Raw genomic sequence first — 17248 nt, 5'->3', positions numbered from 1 at the left:
GTAAAGATTCAGGGTGTTTGTGTTCTACCTGAAACGCAGCTCCCTGGAGCAACGGTTCTTTATTGGCTCTCGCAGACACTTGGCACTCTCAGCACATGAAATAAAAAGCTTTTTGTTTCCATACTTCCATATATTTATGTATATTTAACGGGTTTGGGGAGGGTATTTGAAGGTCAGAGGACTTCCAGAGGTTACGGTGCTGGCCAGGCCCTGGGAACAGCCGTCCTGTGGGAGCTCATTCCCAGCTCACTCTTCCCAAATCTCTGCTTTCTTTTGCCGATGCTGGTGCCCATCACAAAACACCTTCCCCCCCTCTTCCTTTTTTTTTTGGTAAGAATCAACAGCAAAGTCCACAGTGAACTTTATAGAGGTGCCATTCGCTTTATAGAGGTGCCATTCCCTTTATAGAGGCACCATTCGCTTTATAGAGGTGCCATTCACAAAGTGGTGTGGTAAAAGTAACAGGACCCCGGGCTGTGAACCCAAGCACGCTACCAAGGAGGTGTTTGTACTAACACAGCTTTTACAAGCAGAAGCAGTTTTCCTGGCTCCACGCTCCCAGAACAGGCTGATGCTGCTGCAGGTTAGAGCAGATGGGCCCTGCTCGCCTCGTGGTGCTTCCCCTGTTGGGATAAAGGATGCTTTCAGCTGCTCTGAGCGGATCTGTTGGGAAACCACTGATTTTCCATGACTTGGAAACATCTGGTTGACATTCTTACACCATAATTATCTTATTACCTGATCCTCACACACTTTATCTTGCTTTATTCTGCCCACACCAGCTCCGCCATCACATCACTCCAGCACATGGGCTATTCTCCTCATTAAAGCTGTGTTTTCTCCCTCTGGCTCAGGTCTCCCCTCCCCATCCCGGCAGTGGCTGAGGAATGCAAGCCAGGAATGCTGTCCTCTGCAAGGAGCCGGGGAAGGGGGGGTGGCTATCACTTAAAAACAATGTCTTTGTGTTTCCAGCCCGCTGCAGTCACGCAAGGCCATGCCTGGGTGTGCTCAGCCCTGCGCCTGCTCACCCGCTGCCTCACCTGGCACCGGCACCGCAGAGTTCAGCATCTTCCACAGCCTTTTACCATCACGTCATCTTCTTGCACAACCAGGGCTGGGAGAGCATCCCATAAATCAATGCCAGGCGCCTCTGTGAATGAGGAGCGCACCTTTCCTTTCCAGTTCATTCCTCAGAGGCTGGCTGGCGGCCTCTGTGCACATCCCCAGCACCCAGGGACTTCGCATGGTCCTTTGCACTGGGCAGATGTGACTGGCAAAAGCCTGTGGAGCTGCGGCAGAGCCTTGAAGCACTTTGGGGGACGATGTCTGACAGCACCATGTCCTGTGGGCTTGTGGTTCTGAAAGGAATGCCACTGGGAAAGGGAGCAAAGCTTCTTAATGGTGTTACAAACATGGTTATTTGTCTTCTGAAAGCCCAACCATCCAAGCTCAGGCTGTGCTTCCATCATTCGACTGGGCAACGAGAGAAGGGAGAAAACCAGCAGCCAAATCCTGTGCTGGAACCAAGCCAGTGGAGCTCTCAGAGCAGGGATTCAGGACTTTCCTGCCACTTCCCACCAGTGCAGGACCATCAGGCTGGCAGGGATGTACCTCTCAGGCACAGAAGCTGCAGAGACTTGCAGCAGTGCAGCCGGCATGGCACAGGCAGCCGCTATGGGATGGTGAATCCTGTGGGAGCAGCACCTGGATCCCTGTTCCTGCACATGGGCATCGCCCTGCCAGCCAAGGGGTTGGGATGGGACAGGATGGGGTAGCTCGGGGTACAAGGGGCTACAGCAGAGCCCCATAGCACCGTGTTTTCCTACCCTTGCTCTTCACTGCGAGTCGCGTTCTGACGCTTGCCAAACAGGTTTCATTTCCAGGCCGTGGGGATGAGAACGCAGCTCAACCCCCTCCTCCACAGCGCTAAAATATGGGGTTTTTTTCCCTGTTTAATATACCATAAACGATGACCTTTTCCCTCCTTCCCAAGGCAGCCAACACAAGCACAACAATGTGATTCGTGCAGCGTTGCACTTGCGGTTTCTTCAAGAAATTCATCTGGTCCCGGAGCAATTAGGGGAAGGGAAGCGTTTCCACTCCGGCTTTGGGCCCTGAACGCCTGCCAGGAGGGACTTTTTCCCTTCCCCTTCGCTCTCCCTCTCTCTCCCCAGCCTCCCTTGCTCGCTTGTCCTAGAAAACTTCTGTGGTTTCCTTCCAGCCGCTCTCCTGAGCGTGTGGGGATAAATCCCAGCCCCGGGCAGGTGGGATGCTGCTGGATACGGCCCCCTGCTCCTTGTGCAAGTGATGGGTTGGGACATTTCCCACCTGGAGCTGAGCCTGGTGTCCTGCTGGATGAGGGGTGCACAGGATCATCCCCTTTGGCCAGCACCTTCAACACACTCCATGCTCTCCCTTGCCCCAAATTTGGCTGTCCTGGTTCTGTCGGAGAGAGCAGTGAGCATGGTGGCGCTGGCCCTGCCATTCCCACCTGCCTCCTGGTGTTCCCTTTGGGGCATTTCCCCGTTACAAACCCCTGGACAGAGTCAAACGTTCATAGAGCAGCAGGGTAACGAGTGGGACAAGGTCCTGCGCGGTGAGGACATGCGGGTGACTTTGCCAGGACCGAGCGTGCTTGCAAGAACGAGCCTTAAATTAGCCCCTAAGTCAACAGCACAGTTAATTGCTCATTCATTCCACAGATGGGTTAATAATTAAGTTAAATTAATAATTGGGACAATAATTAAACTAAACAATAACCAATACAGGGGACAATTGGAGCGATCGCTCTCCTTGCTAAGCATTCCCTGGGGTTACTCATTGACCCGGCTCCTGGAATCCCGTGAACCGCGGGGCTTTTCCAAGCGGAACCGCCGGCTCTTCCCCACCACCGCGGGGAGGAGCATCCCCGCCCGGAGCCCGCTCCCCTCCCGCGGGCGGACAAACGGAGGGAGGGACGGGAGCGGACGGGAGGCGGCTCCCGGCCCGAGGGGGGAGGAACTACAAGTCCCGTGAAGCCGCGCCGCCCGCCCGCGGGGATATATAAGGGGGGGAATGGCCCGGCCCCGCAGTTGGAGCATCCCTGCCCGCAGAGGCGCCGGTCCCAGCCTGCGGCCACCTGCGCGCCCGCTCCGCCGCTGGTACCCGGCTCCCCTCCGGTGGATATGGAGGATGCGGATGATGATGCCGCTCCCGGAGCCCCGGGGATGCGGAGAGAAGCGCCGTTGCCCACCGGAGGTAAGTGCCCGTTCGGACCAAGGGGGGCCTGGTTCGGGGCATCCCCGCCGGATACTTGGTCCTGGCGCGGTTCCGATCCTCTGCTCGGTATGGCGGGGCACCAAGCGGGCTGCGGGTCCCCCCGCTGTCGGCTCCGTGTGTCGGTTCCTTTTGCCTTTGTGTCCTGTCGGGTCCTGGATGTTTCGCTCCCGGGCTGGGGGCTCCCACCCGGGGATGCTCCTTGTTCGGGCAGAGGGCGAGAGCCCGGTCCCGACTGGTGTGAAGAGGAAGGGTTCCTCTTTTTCTCTAAAGAAAACCGTGTGGAAGTGAGGTTTTCTGGTGTCTTATTCTTGACTTTATTTATTTTATTGGGGGGGGGCACACTCACACCGGGACTTTTCCCTTCTCCTTCCATTGGAAAATCTCCTTGGAAAGGCTCATAGTGGCTCTGATGCACCCGGGGCAGGTGCCCAGATGAGGTGATGCTGAGGCTGGGCCCTGGGAGCTGCAGCCCCTTCCCCTGCCTGACTGGATCTGAGGGTCTCGCACCCCTAGGTGCTGTCTGGTATAAGCTTGGGATCAAGGAATACTTGATCGGGGTTGGTGATGCAAAGTATCCGTGATGCACAAGAGCACTTTTGTGTGGATTCTGGAAAAATATGAATGACTCCCTTATTTTGCTTGCTACAACAAAAAGACCACACCAGTCTAGACCTGCAACCAGTAACACACACAGAAATGAGCGCTGTCTCCTCCCAGGGACCCAGAGAACACCAGTCCTCCCAGTGAGGGAGCTGCTGATCGCTATGGAGGGCGAGGGATGCTTGTTTGGGGAAAGGATGTTTGAGGTTACTTTGATATAAACAAGAGAAGCTTTTATTGCCCAGACATTGTTAGTGTTGCTCTTTGCTGGCTTGGAATGTGTTTCCTCTGAAGGGTTTGGAGACCGGAGGAATTGCTCAGCTCTTGCTAATTGAGACATCTTTTTACAATCACAGGCACAGCTGGTGGGATGGAAGAGGGGGGAGAGGGCTGGGATGTGAGTCAGGCCTGGGGAAGAAGCTGCATCTGGGTCTGCCTGGCACTGTGAAGGGGAGATTCCAGCTTGGAAGCTGGGGCAGGGAACACAAGGAAGCCTTTTTGCTCTGCTGGCAGGCAGGTGATGCTTCTGGGACATCAGCTTTCTCATTCCCCTGTAAAATTAGGGACGGGAGGCAAAAACTCTTCCCAGGTTCAGCTCAATCCCTCCCCCAGGTCTGGGGTCCCACATGTGTGCTATGTTTGAGCCCCCTGACAGAGACCTCATGGGGCAGAAGGGTGTTGCAATAATCCTGTGCTTGCCTTTCTCAAAGGCTTTGCTGTGAGAAGAACCAGAACTGCTTGGACTTGCTCTTTCTACAAAGCAGCTTCCTTATTGCTTTCTGTGTTCAGGTGTCTTAAAACGAAAGGTAGTTTGAGATGTGGCATCCCTCAAGCTTCTTTTGATGTGTTGGCAATAACCTTTCATAGGAAGCTGTTGAATGGCAGTGGTTTTCTGGTGCAAAGAGGGTCCCTAACTGAAGTGTGAAGGCGCTTTGCAAGTGCAATGTATGTGAAGAGCAATACAACCCCTATCTTGCAATGGCAGGAGGAGGTAACCTCGCTCTGGGGGCTGGGAGTGTTCCATTCATGGTGTCCCCAGGCTATAGAGCAGAAGCTCTGGCAGGGTGAGATGGGGGCTGTGGTGGCAGCGGTCACCGGTGGTTGCTCTGCAGGGCTCAGGTGCTGTGTGTTGGCAGGTTCGCCTACAGTGCCTGGAGATGCTGGTGCTGCAGGAGCTTCTCCTGCCCAGTGCTCTGGGAGCAGTAAATCAGTGCCATGGGGGAAATGACCCACAGGGTCTCAACCCCGCAGCTCTCAGAATTGGCCCTAAAGCAGACTGGGGAAAATTGTTGGTCGCAGTCACTTGCAGTGGGCACCGCGAGCTGTTTGAGGACCAGCTATAAATTAAACTACGTATTGCAGGGTTTCAGTAGTCTCTAAACCACACTCGGGTGCCATCTCACCTGCACTTGTGTGTTGCAGAGTGCACAGAAGACTTAGGAGATGTTGGGACCTGGCTCTTTCCTAAGTGAGGGCTTCTGCCTGCAGCAAAGCAGAGCTGTGAAATCTGGAAGCCCTGGGCTCTTCCGAGGGCTGGATTTTGGTGCGCATTCCTCCCATGCTTGGTTTACATGTACGTGATACAGTGGCATCACTTCTCCTTAGTGCTGGGCCGGTTCTAGTAGCAACTGGCCCAAATCTCACCTGTTTTGGACTCAAACCCTTCTGTCTGGGGGGTTCTCCTGCAGAAGAAGTGATGAGAGCGCCTTAAAGTTCAGGAGCTGAAATGTTTGGGGCACACCCGCTCGCTGTGGCTCTGGCAGACAATGGGGGGATAATGCCAGGAGCACAAAGCAGCTTGCTGGGGGGTTTCGGGTTTGTTTGAACTTTGAGCAGAGAAGCAGAGCAACAAAAGAGAGGGCAAGGAAAGCACCGAGCTCTGCCAGTTACCAAGGCTGGCCAGAAAGTTATAACCGCCTGACAAAGGGTGGCCTTGTTCAGAATGGCTTATTTCATCAGAAAGATGTATTTGAAACAAAAACGAAGGGGCAAATGCTAGCGTAAAGCCTCCCGTGTCACTATAAACACTGCCTGAAAACACTTTCATTACCTCCTATAACTCCCTAATAAATACTGTTCCTTTTTGATGAAAGCCCTTAACACAGGATTAGGGTTTACAGTGCGTTGCCTTATTAGTCCCTGGGGACAGAGCCCATGCGCTGTGGCTTCGTGTGCTGCTCTGCAGCCTGCTTGCAGAGCTTCGGGGCTTCCCCCTTCCTTATTCTGGGGGTTTTCCCCCTGTGGCAGCATCTGAATCCCAGGCAGTGCTTTCCTGTGGGCAAACTGGGATCGGTGTGGCTGGGATGGTTCTCACTTCTGCTTCATCCTTAAGGGTCTCCTCCTGAGCTGAGCACCTTGGTGGTGCTGCACCCATGCTTGAGGAAGGTGACATCTTTCCTTTCCATTGGCTGGCTCTTTCTGCCAAGCCACAGATGGGTTTTGAGGGCTGAAAGCTAAGCCTGTAAATGTGTTTGATCCCTGGGTGGTTGAGCAGTGTTCCTGCAATAAGAAAACCCAATGGAAAAGCCCAGAATGGGTTTCATATTGGGAGCAAATGTTACTTAATCAGGCTCTTTTTGAAGCTTACTCCTTTGGGTTTTAGTCTTGGTTTTTCTCCTAAGGAGAGGGTCAGAGCTGTCATCTGTTGGGGATGGCTGCAGCAATACCTTCTGTAGTCTGGTGAAGGAGGAAGTGAGCAGCGGTGGCCCTGTTCTAAGCTCAGCCTAAGACAGCAACATGACTTGGTCACAAGGGCGAAAAGGTCTTTTCATGGTGTGCATAGGAGCTTCAAAACTGGCTTTGAAGTCCTGCTATGGTCTCCTTGGATGTGTCCTGTGCTGGGCCTGACGGATGCAGGATGCTTGGGGACCTCAGTGTCGCATCCTCTCCAGTCTGGGATGGATGAGGGCTTCACTCCTGCCATTTGAATGTACTTTAGCTCCTGCTGAAGGTCCTTTGAGCTGCACTTCCAGGCCAGTGCGTTTCAGGAGTGGCTTCTGACTTTAGGAAGCTTTTCCTAAGTTAGGAACCACATTTGTGGTATTTGGGCTCAGTGCTGGCAGTCAGGGGGTGCAGAGCCTTTAGGAGGTGTGGGTTGGATGATGGTGGTGCTCCTTTGTCGGGTGCCCATCTTTGCTCTCAGTGGGTAAGCTCGCACTGCTCTGTGCCCAGGTAGGCTGTATCACTGTTAGAGGGACAGGTACCTGCTGCCGGCACCTGGGGTGCCAGTGACACCAAGAGGCAGTCTGAGTACTCCTGTAGCTGGGGGCCAAACGCTGATCTCTGATGCAATCAGCTTGGAAGTCAGCTCTAGGAGCTAAAGCTGACAGCAGCTTCTCTATGCTTCTGAAACCGTGGGTAGCAGACAACGGGTCCTGTTATGGTGGAGCTCTGTGTGGACTTCATTGCCAGTTAGAGCTCTGCTATGGACTTGATGTTGCACATGTGGACCCAGCATCTCCTTGGCAAGCTGGAAGTGAAGAGGAAATGAGGGATCCTGGTGGTGTCCTTAGTGAGGCACCTGCACGCCTTTGGGGAGACAACACGACGAGCAGGGCTCAGTTTCGGGGTAGGAAATCATTAGGCTCTGGGTGATGGTTGCTGCTGTTCGAGATGCCAGAAATGCTGCAGTGCAGCCCTTGGTACGTGAGTGTTCTGCTTGGGTGTGCTTTGGAGGAGACTTGGTTACCAGTGGACATGAGGGTGGTAAGAGCTGGTATCAGTCACTCTGGGTAGTGGTTGGGATCTGCATTGATGCTGAGCTGGAGCTCACCAGCCAAACTGCTGTGCCTTCAGCTCCTGTTTCTGAGCTATGTAAGATGATGTGTCTGCGTAAAACTATGCTGTTGGGGAGGAAGAGCTGCTCACCCAGAGCTGGTCCGTCTCCATCCACGTGAGTGGTGGCCAGGCTATGTGTTAGCCATGGAGTGGCTATCTGCATGGCTATGGTGCAGGAGTGCATCTCTGGGGTCCACACTCCTGTATCCCTGGCAGCATGGTGGCATCCTGCTCCACTGGGCCAGTAGTGGATGCACATTTGAGTCGAACATTGTTCCTGGGAGATTCCCTTCTCTGCAGCTCATTGCTTCCGAGGCAGGAGGACCCGGAGGCACCAGAGCCCCTGGTCCTGGGGAGAAGGTGCCTCATGTACCTGTCTGTGGAGGGAGGACATCTGCTCGCACCTTCCTCATCCAGTTTCCCTTTGCTGCTGCCCATCATCCTACCTCTTCTGTTTGTCCCGTAGGAATGTGTCAGACCTTCCCAGCCGAGGCCTTGCAGGGGGAGGGGGGGGGCTTCCCAGCCCAGCAGACTGGATGGGAAATAATGATCCCCTTTTTATAGCTTCTTCAATTGTTCCTGAAAATCCTTTTTAAAAGGAGGAAAGTTCCTTCCTTCCTTTCAGCTCCCGCTATCTTTAAGAATTCACTCTATTGTGAGCCCAGGACAGAGACCCTTCTATGAGGCTGCATAGGAGCTCTTCAGAGGCCCCCTCCCCACACCCCATCCCAACAAGCCCCCATTCTCCTCTGAAGAGGGTCCCTCTGTCTAACGCCAAGTAACTCTTAAGGGTAGCATTTATCCCCGGGCACTCAGCTCACAAAGAGTGCTGGAGTGTCAAATAAACTCACTGCAGCCTGCAAAGAGAAGAGGAAGAAAATACAAAACCCCCTTTATTTCCACCCCTGCAGGGAAACAAATACGGACTTTGTGCTGGTGAGCAGCAGCGCCCTAACGAAGCGGGGCAGTGCGTGTACTAATGTATCTCGAACAAACCTCAGTGTGCGCACACGTGATGGGCTGTGCGGGGACCTGGCAGAGCAGCAGTAAATCAGAATCCCTCCGAACAAGGGCTGGCCATCCGGTGTGCCCCGTGCTCCCCAGGCAGAGCCGGTCACTGCTGACCCTGAGTGCGTGTCTGTGATTTGCTTCTGGAGAGGGAGATGCTGGTTCTGGCCTGGGTCTTCTGCTCAGGTTGTCCCCAAAGGTAAGGGGTAACAGAGGGGGGTTATCCCTCTGAGCATCGTGTGCTTGGGCACATCTTCAGCAGGTCCTTCAGGCTCTGAGCAGACCTTTGGGAAGGGCTCAGCACAGCTGAGAGATGCTGCGGGCACTGATTTCACCAGGAAGCTGTTGCTGGAGGGGAATTCAGCGCCTTGCCCTGGACACGGCTGTAGGAGGTGGTGCTTTGCTGCTATCAGAGGAAATCATCACCTTTTTGTGAACTTTCTAGCTGTTTGCTGTATTCGCCACAGTCGCTGTGCGGAGATGTGCTGCCCTGAGAAGAAGTCATTGCCTTGTTCCCATGGATGGATTTAAGCTGTTATCCTATGTGTCAGAGGGCAGCGTGACCAGTACTGACCTGACAACTGGGACTGTAAGAGCTGAGCAAGGAATTGACCAGTGCTGCCTGCTCCCCAGGGACGTGTCCACCAGCATGGCCAGAACCCCTGCTCAGCAGTAGCAAGAGCAACCCTCTGCAGTCCTTCATTGTGGCACAATCCTGGCTTCTTAATGCTGATCTGGGGAATAGCTTGCGGTTGCACTGCATGGGATGTGCTCTGATGCCCTCAGGTGTTCCTGAAGCTGCAGCAGACCTGGAGGCCAAGAGGTGCTGCTCCTCCCTTGCCCTCACACTTCTCTACAGGATTTTGTAGTGTATCCTTACCTGAAGGGGCAGATGCCATCAGCCACAATAGCTGCTGGACTGTCCTTGTCACTAAGAAGCAAGAGGACAAGAGTGTGTCCATGTGCAGGCTTGGGATTTCTCCCCCTCCACCAAGCAAATGGTCCTGAGCCGTGAGGATTTGTCTCTGGATGGTTGCTCTCTGCCGGGATCTCCGAGGCCCTCATGGACTGTGGGATTTGGATGCTCCCTTCTGTCTGTAGCTGGGACTGCCGTGGCCGGCAGGCTGCAGCCATCTGCTCCTCAGGACCTGGTGGATTACTTCTCTTGGCACCATCCTGCTGTGTGGTTGTTACTAATGTGGTGGAACTGGCTTCGTTACATGAACCCTCCCAACTGACAGATGTGGAAAAGCAGCAGCTACAGCCCAGCGCCACAGCTCTCTCTTTTTGGGTTGCTCTGAGCATCGTAGCTCTGGAGGAGGAAGGAATCCACACACGTGTAGGACAAATCCTGCTGGTTTTGGGTGAGTCAAGAACATGTCCTTCCCTTCCTTCTTTAGTTAACAAAGGGCCTTCCTGTGGGACCAGACTCGAGGAGAAAAGGCTGAATCCAGTGCCCTGCTGCCCTGGGGGAATAGGAGAGGACACAGGTTCGTTTCTGAGCTGAACTGGCTTTCCCCTCCTCTTTTAATCAAAGCACTAACGTTTTAATACCATTTCAGCCTGAAATCCCTGCTAAGTGTTCTCCCTGGAGTTACGCTGCTGAGTAAAAGACAAAGGAGTTAAAGCAAGGCAGCCCCAAGCCTGTTTCCCTTTCTTTCCCCAGCAAGGGGGGACCCCGCTGGCTTCCTATGCTTTAAAGTGCGTCAAATCAAGTGGGGAGCCTGCTGCTGGTTTGGATTACTGGGAACAATGTGTGGCTTGTCTCAAGGGGACCTCAAGGATCCAGTGCCTGGGTGACTTTTGGTGCTGAGGCTGGTAGTGGGGTTCATTTTCTGCATCTTCAGCTTGTTCTGGGAGATGCCCCATGAGGAGATGCCCTCGCTGGGGCTTGCTCGCTCGCTCTCTGTGTGTGCAGTGATGCTCCTGCCGGGACCTGGGTGCAGATGTTGGAGGGTTTACACCGGGATCCCGCCGGGAGCATCCTTTGGGAGCTGCTGGATGCACGCTGACACCTGCCGGCCGCGGCGGGCAGGGACCGGGCAGCACCGGCAGCACCAGGCGGGGCCAGCAGGGGGCAAGCGAGGGCAGGCAGCGAGGGCAGGCAGCGAGGGCAGGCAGCGGCGGCACCACCGGGGACCGCGGCAGCGTGGTCCAGGGCCTGGAGGAGCCGCATCTTGTGTGTCCCAACGGGAAAATGGTCCCAGATCCTGCTCTCTGCGGCTGCAGGGCCGGGGGGACCCTTGGAATGGCAGGGAAGAGGAGAAGGGGATATGGTGGCTGCTGCTGGGGGATCTTTGAGTGTTCTTAGTATGCTGAGGCTAAATCTGTGCTCTGGAGCCAGGCTGGGAGAGCTGGGCTGGTGCAGCCTGGAGAGAAGGCTCCGGGAGACCTTAGAGCAGTTCCAGTGCCTAAAGGGGCTCCAGGAAACCTGGAGAGGGGCTTGGGACAAGGGCCTGTAGGGACAGGCCAAGGGGAATGGCTTGAACCTGCCTGAGGGGAGAGTGAGATGAGCTCTTAGGCAGAAGCTCTTCCCTGTGAGGGTGCTGAGGCGCTGGCACAGGGTGCCCAGAGAAGCTGTGGCTGCCCCATCCCTGGCAGTGCTCAAGGCCAGGTTGGACACAGGGGCTTGGAGCAAGCTGCTCCAGTGGAAGGGGTCCCTGCCCGTGGCAGGGGTTGGGACTGGAGGAGCTTTAAGGTCCCTCCAACATAAACCACTCTCATTTGGTGACAGCCCATTGCAGGCATTTTGGCAGTGGAAGAGAAGAGAAAGTGGCTGCAGGGAGCACGCTGTGCTTGCACCCACGATGCGGTCAGCACAGAGGGGTGGCAGAACAGATGTGTTTTGTTACCCAGTGGATTCCTAAGGTGAATCCCTGCCCACAGAATGATGCCTCTTGGAAGCGTGAGCAGCGTGTGCCTGTTCCTGGTATTCACTGTGCTTTGTCAGGTGGGACAAACCCTCCCTGTGTTCCTTTCCTCCTGTTATCTCCTTCCCACGGCCTTGAGCCCTGCCGGGGAGGTTTGGTTCAGATACCACGCGGCTGCTTCCCAAAAAGCGAGCCAAGGGCTGTGTCTGCTGCTGCCGGCCGATGGCACCAAGCCTGGGAAAGGGCTGGGGGCTGCCCCTGGGCTGTGCTGCCCCGCGCTGTCCTTGTTCCCCGCTGTTCTTGGAGCTGAAAAAGGTGGGAAGATGTTGGGAAGTCCGTGCAGTGATCAGCTTCCTGGGGAGCAGAAGCCACCGGGGCACAGCCGCGCATCGCCGGCAGCTGAAGCGGGATGCAGTGAAGGGGAATGGGATTGCTATGGGGAAAGGCGGAGGGGTTGCGGGGGCAGCCCCTGCCCGTGGAGCCGGGAGCGGGGCTGCCCGAGCCGCGGCCGCTGGATGGCAGCGGAGCTCCGTGTCCGTCGCCGTCCCGGTCCGTGTCGGTCCCCTCCGCCCGGCTCTGCCGATGGGTGTTAGCGGGAGTCATGGAATTCCAGGTTGGAAGGGACCTCAAGGATCAGCCTTTCCAGGCACAGCGCGACCTAGACTGGATGTCCCAGCACCCTGTCCGGCTGAATTTTAGGTGTTCAGCATTGGAGGTGGCTCAGGGCACTCGCTGGTGCTTTGATTAAACGCCTTAGCAGTCATTCTCTGTGATGGTGGGCACACAAGTGAGCCACTCAAGGGTTGTGTCTCTTCAAGCTTTTGGGGCTCCCAGCAGTTCCGAAATGCAAGGGATGCTCGTGCAGGTACATACCCAAAAGCACCAGCCAAGAGCAGGGTGTTAAGGCAGTAAGGGATGGGGAGGAAGGAGATTGGGGATGGTTAAAGTTGAGCAGTGAGTGTGACCTGGAGCTGTGTGTGGGAAGGGCAGGGCTGGTCCTGAGGGCACCTCATGTGGTGGCTCTGGGCCATATGTGGGACATTGCCTAGGGAATTGGCTCAGGAGGGCTTTGGGAGAGCAGGAGGCTGATGCTGGGGTGATCAATGCTGTGGGTTGTGATGCAGAGGCATCTGCTGTCCCTGCTTGTCCCTGGCATGCTCTGAGCAGGCCACTTACACAGCATTCCTGGGGCTGTGGGGCTGACACAGGGATGGCTCAACATGCTCCTTTCCCCAGAGAAAAGGTGTTGAGCTCCTTCTCTGCCTTTCCCTTTCTCCTCGTCATTCCCTCCTTTCTCCCACTTCCCCTGGATAAGAGGCATTAGGAGCGTTGTCTGGCTCTGCTTCCCCATCGCTCTGTCTGGAAGCGGGTGAATTACTGCTGGATAAACCAGTGTCATTTGGCTGCCTTGAAAAGCACTTCCAGAGCAGTTACAGCCTCCTTGGTCAGCACCATTCACATTGAAGGGTTTCCCTGCCTCCTTGATAGCTGGAACCCATTGCAAATTCCACCGGTGCTACCAGCGCAGAGCCGGGTTTCCATGGCGAATGCATTTGGGTTCTGCACCTGGAAGCCTGGAGCTTTCGGGAAGCTCTTTGCCACCAGTGTCACGGTTTGCCTGTGGCTCTGTCCTGCTACACTGGAGGAGGTCCTTGGGCTCTCTCAAGCTGGCTGCTCCCTTGGCCCAGCAGAGATGCTTTAAAGGCCTCTGACAGCGGATGCCTTGGGGCCAGGCTCGCCGGCTCTGTTCTCACGCTGCTGAGGACTCCAGCACACCCCTGCCTCTGGGTGCTGCGTGAGCCTGAGGTGTGGGTCTGACCTGGGACCTGCTTTTTCTCAAGCCAGGACCCGTCCTTCCAACTGCGCCGTGCTCCTTCCATGCGTGTCTTGTGCCTTCCGCTTGCCGCTATAAACCGCGGTGAACCTGGTTTAATTTGCCAAGGGGCTAGTTCAAGCCCTCCCGACGTGGCTTGTGTTAAAACCAAATGGAATGTTTATGCAGGGCCTTGCTTTGTACTGAATGAGCTGCAAGTTGAACCTGCACGTTAATGAGCATCCTGCAGTCCTGCATTAGGCTCGGGGGCAACAACACAAGAGGGATGTGGAGTGACTTGAGTGAGTCCAGAGGGGGCACAGAGATGCTGGAGCAGCTCTGCTCTGGAGCCAGGCTCAGAGCTGGGCTGGGTCAGCCTGGAGAAGAGAGGGCTCCTTAAGGGGAGACCTGAGGGCAGCTCCAGTGCCTAAAGGGGGTACAGGAAACCTGGAGAGGGGCTTTGGACAAGGGACAGGCCAAGGGGAATGGCTTTAACCTGCCAGAGGGGAGACTGAGATGAGCTCTTAGGCAGAAGTTCCAGCCAGTCCGTGATTCTATGATCCATGGCCTCTGCTCTGCACAGCCTCGTGCTGCACCAGTCCCAACTCCCAGCCTTGTGTTTATCGGTTCTGAGGCAAAATGCTTGTTAAACAACGTTATCGGAGCTTTCCATGTGTTGGTTTTGCGTTGCGAGGGAGGTTCTGAGCTTATACGTGTGCCCTTCTCGGGGGTACAGCTGGTGGCTGCTCCGCAAGGCCATCTCCTGTGCGCCGGGAGCCGCGCTGCGCCTTGGCCTCTGGAATGCTCTTTTCATTGATATTTTCTGTGGACAAAAATGCCTGCTTTGTATCCGCTGCCCCTTTCCCTCCCCACGCAGAAGGGGAGGGAGCAAAAAACCAGCCCCAGTGTTTTCTGGTAACAAAAGGCTGAGGGTGAATCCAGAGCAGGCGAAATCTCCAGGGCTTTCGGCAGAGAAATTAAATCACTGGAGCTCTCTCTTTTCTTCCCGAGAACAAACAGGAGCGGTTACCACTTCCTCTCGCTCATAAACAAAACCAGCCCGACGTCTCCAGGAGAAACCCTGCCAAGAGACTTTCCTTCCTAATTGTCTGGGGTTTTTTCAGCTCTGATTAGTATTCGGGAGCGCCTGGCACACAAGTGGGAAGCTTCAGGAACAGGCTGTAGATCTTGCTCCGAGCAGATCCTACCCTCGTTTCTCATCCCTTGCCCTCCTTGTCTGTCCCACTCGCCCTCTCCCTCCCTCCGTCCCTCTCTCCCTCTTCTTCCTGCTTTGTTTCTTTCCTTCATCCTTCCCAGGGTTTGTGGGTGTCTTTTGGGCACCAAATCCTGGTGCTTGGGCTCTAAAGGGCTTTTATGGACCTGCTCTTCTGCTGTTCCTTTGCTTCCAGGCTTTTCTCTGCTCTTGGGCAGGAGTTCTGGCTGGAGCAGCTCTGGGGGATTCACTTTTTCCCTGCAGGAAAGGGCAGGTTGGAATTGGGAATGAATTTAGTGAATGCTATAGAAGATTAAAGGATGCAACTGCCCCAGTGTGTGGATGGGGTCTGAGATGGGGTTTGCTCCCATCCGTACACGTTGACGTCTCTATCTGACCAGCATCCTCTTAACTTTGTCACCAGTAAAACCCCTTTCTATGGAAGGATGGGAACCTCCTCCCTGGCAGGGAGTCCTGGATGACTGCTTGTTCTGTCATGGGACAGGGATTCATTTGCGACTGTCCCAGGGGAAGCAGGGAAAAGCAGCTTGGGTTCCTGTACCTCTGCCATCCTTCCCTATGAAGCCAGCCTGGGGCCGTGCCTGCTGCCGCTGCTCCTGCCCAGGGCTATGAGCTGCTTTCCCCGGTTACCTCATTGTGCAGAAGAGCTTTCCCACATCTCTCCCCTGTGGCTGGGTTTTGATGTGTAACATTGTCCCGAGTTCTGCTCTTGCAGCATGTGCTGGAGATTAGGCAATCGGTGGCGATAATAAATACTGCTGTGCGGGCAGGAGGGAGGGAGAGGAGTGATTTAAAGGGCAAGGAAAGCTGTGTGTTCCCTGTGGGCAATGCACTTTTTGCAAGGACGAGTCAAGCTTTTATGTCCCCTTTTTGTAGGAGGCACCTGTGTGATAAAATAACTCCTTTTGAGTATGTGGTTGGGACTCACAGAATCCTGGGATCAGCTAGACTGGAAAAGACCATTAAGGTCATCAAGTCCAACTGTTACCCAAGGACCGCCAAATCCACCACTAAACCATGTCACTAAGGGCCTCATCTGTGGGGTTTTTGAGTTCGATGCTCCTCTGAAACTGTGATGCCCATGGATGTGATGAACACCCCCCGAGCATCCCACCTCTCCTGCACGTGGTGGCCCAGAAACTCCTTCCAGCTGCCCCCAGCCCTGCCAGGGCCAGAGCTGTGCTGATGGGAAGCTGGAGGTGCAGGGTCCCCGTTAGCCATGCGCTGCTGTGCCGGGGTAAGCACCGCGATCCCTTCCCTGGAAACCAGTTTGTGGGGTGTCTGCTGCGTGCTCCCTGCCTTGAACCAGCGGCCTTGACTCCGTGACTCAGCCCCAGTTTCTTCATCGTGTGAGCAGCCACAGTGTCCTGTGCTCTTCTCACACTCCCCCTGCCCATGGGCTCCAGGCATCTGTAAAGCCCTGGCAGACTGGGGCTGGTTACCCCCGGTGAAGCGGTGTTTGCTTCGCTTTTGTTTTCAAGAGGGGAAACTGAGGCTCTGAAGGATGAAGCAGCTCATCTGAAGTCATGGAGGGAATCATAGCAAAGCACGGAGCCCGTGGACACCCCACCTTCGGTCCTGCTGTGATGGGTTTGCTCCTCGCAGCCTGCCCTGGGCTGCGTTGAGGATGGGGAGGCAGAGCAGTGACCCTGTCTGGCTGCTCCTGCTTTGAGCAAGGCATGCAGGTATCTCTGGATACAGCTTTCCTCTTTCCATGAATCCCGTAGCTGCTGGGGCGCAGGGGATACCCAAAGGAAAGGTATCACTGAAGCTGTGTGTGTGGAGCAGTTCCTGGTGGAGCTCTGTTTGTTACAAGGCTCTTACACCACAGCATCTGAGCAGCTCCAAGGCAGAGTTAGCGCTGTTCCTCTGGGGCAGGAAGATATTATCCCCTTTTTACAGAAGGGAAGGGCAGCTAATGCAGCGCAGAAGGATTAGGGCTGGGATTTTCTAAAGCCTCCTGGTTAAGAAGACTGGGACTTGCAAGTCACCGAAGTTACTCAAGAGCCCATTGTAAAACCTCTGGCTGGAGCAGAATACTGGACGTGGGTCTATGGTGGCTCAGTACATCCGAGCTCTTCAGCAGCAGCCATAAGGCACCACAGTGACCACAAACCCTTTAAGACATTTTTGGAGCACAGCTTTTGCCTGGTGATCTTTCCATCAGTTTCCTTTTTTCCCTTTCCTGGTGTTTGCCCCGTGACTGAGCTGGGATGGGGTGGGAAAGGCTGGGCAGGAGCAGGGGGGATGCTGTGGGATGTGATAAGCAAATCCTCAAATACAAACATCAGGGAAGTATATGACTGAGTGGGGAGCAGGTTCTGCTTGTGAGTGATACAGCTCATCAGGGAGCAACGTGCAAAGGGAGCAGCTCTGATGCTCATTGTGTTTGGGGGAGCTATGGGTAGCAGCATCCTCACCTGTGTGCGGTTGCTGCTGCTTCTGTGTTGTGGCCATTGCACTCTGGCTCAATTCTCACTCAAGGCTTGCTTTCTGTGGGTGCTACTTCTGTGTTTCCCTGCGCTTTTCCATGTGGAAATACAACTTCGTACTTGCAAGGTTGATGTAAGCTATTCTTTTACATCTGGCTTGTGTTTGGCTGCCCCACTGAATGGAGGCATGAGAGCTGTGAGTGCAACTTTATCATGAAGTAAACCTGGTATCAGTTTTTAGCATGGGTTATTTTTC

The 17248-nt window shown here is 54.9% G+C and overlaps 1 long non-coding RNA gene across 1 annotated transcript in view; it reads left to right on the top strand.

Annotated features, from left to right (window-relative positions):
* The first annotated feature begins 2998 nt into the window (after positions 1–2998).
* The window catches only part of LOC136021560 (uncharacterized), a 46738-nt gene continuing 32488 nt past the window's right edge, over positions 2999–17248 (top strand). The window contains exon 1 of the long non-coding RNA XR_010615820.1: positions 2999–3237. This is a non-coding gene — a long non-coding RNA (uncharacterized LOC136021560). The remainder of the gene's footprint in view (positions 3238–17248) is intronic.

Source organism: Lathamus discolor, chromosome 13 (genome assembly GCF_037157495.1).
Source record: "Lathamus discolor isolate bLatDis1 chromosome 13, bLatDis1.hap1, whole genome shotgun sequence".
NCBI lineage: Eukaryota > Metazoa > Chordata > Aves > Psittaciformes > Psittacidae > Lathamus > Lathamus discolor.
The sequence above is the reverse complement of the archived record's forward strand: the minus strand, read 5'-3'. Positions and strand labels throughout refer to the sequence as shown.